The sequence below is a fragment of the Eucyclogobius newberryi genome, unplaced genomic scaffold (assembly GCF_026437365.1).
Source record: "Eucyclogobius newberryi isolate DKJ021-1_F unplaced genomic scaffold, fEucNew1.0.hap1 SCAF_18, whole genome shotgun sequence".
Lineage (NCBI taxonomy): Eukaryota > Metazoa > Chordata > Actinopteri > Gobiiformes > Gobiidae > Eucyclogobius > Eucyclogobius newberryi.
The window spans coordinates 12,752,284-12,753,953 of NW_027315812.1; positions in this window are offsets into that span (position 1 = coordinate 12,752,284).

The window sequence follows — 1,670 nt, forward strand, 5'->3', positions numbered from 1 at the left end:
CAACTACAGCGGCACTCTCCTCCAACTACAGCGGCACTCTCCTCCAACTACAGCAGCACTCTCCTCCAACTACAGCGGCACTCTCCTCCAACTACAGCGGCACTCTCCTCCAACTACAGCGGCACTCTCCTCCAACTACAGCAGCACTCTCCTCCAACTACAGCAGCACTCTCCTCCAACTACAGAAGCACTCTCCTCCAACTACAGCAGCACTCTCCTCCAACTACAGCGGCACTCTCCTCCAACTACAGCGGCACTCTCCTCCAACTACAGAAGCACTCTCACTCTCCTCCAACTACAGCGGCACTCTCCTCCAACTACAGCGGCACTCTCCTCCAACTACAGCGGCACTCTCCTCCAACTAAAGCGGCACTCTCCTCCAACTACAGCGGCACTCTCCTCCAACTACAGCGGCACTCTCCTCCAACTACAGCAGCACTCTCTTCCAACTACAGCAGCACTCTCCTCCAACTACAGCGGCACTCTCCTCCAACTACAGCGGCACTCTCCTCCAACTACAGCGGCACTCTCCTCCAACTACAGCAGCACTCTCCTCCAACTACAGCGGCACTCTCCTCCAACTACAGCGGCACTCTCCTCCAACTACAGAAGCACTCTCCTCCAACTACAGCTGCACTCTCCTCCAACTACAGCAGCATTCTCCTCCAACTACAGCGGCACTCTCCTCCAACTACAGCGGCACTCTCCTCCAACTACAGCGGCACTCTCCTCCAACTACAGCGGCACTCTCCTCCAACTACAGCGGCACTCTCCTCCAACTACAGCGGCACTCTCCTCCAACTACAGCGGCACTCTCCTCCAACTACAGCGGCACTCTCCTCCAACTACAGCGGCACTCTCCTCCAACTACAGCGGCACTCTCCTCTAACTACAGCGGCACTCTCCTCCAACTACAGCGGCACTCTCCTCCAACTACAGCTGCACTCTCCTCCAACTACAGCGGCACTCTCCCCCAACTACAGCGGCACTCTCCTCCAACTACAGCGGCACTCTCCTCCAACTACAGCGGCACTCTCCTCCAACTACAGCAGCACTCTCCTCCAACTACAGCAGCACTCTCCTCCAACTACAGCAGCACTCTCCTCCAACTACAGCAGCACTCTCCTCCAACTACAGAAGCACTCTCCTCAAACTACAGCAGCACTCTCACTCTCCTCCAACTACAGCGGCACTCTCACTCTCCTCCAATCTCCTCCAACTACAGCGGCACTCTCCTCCAACTACAGCGGCACTCTCCTCCAACTACAGCGGCACTCTCCTCCAACTACAGCGGCACTCTCCTCCAACTACAGCGGCACTCTCCTCCAACTACAGCGGCACTCTCCTCCAACTACAGCGGCACTCTCCTCCAACTACAGCAGCACTCTCCTCCAACTACAGCAGCACTCTCCTCCAACTACAGCGGCACTCTCCTCCAACTACAGCGGCACTCTCCTCCAACTACAGCGGCACTCTCCTCCAACTACAGCGGCACTCTCCTCCAACTACAGCGGCACTCTCCTCCAACTACAGCGGCACTCTCCTCCAACTACAGCGGCACTCTCCTCCAACTACAGCGGCACTCTCCTCCAACTACAGCAGCACTCTCCTCCAACTACAGCAGCACTCTCCTCCAACTACAGAAGCACTCTCCTCCAACTACAGCAGCA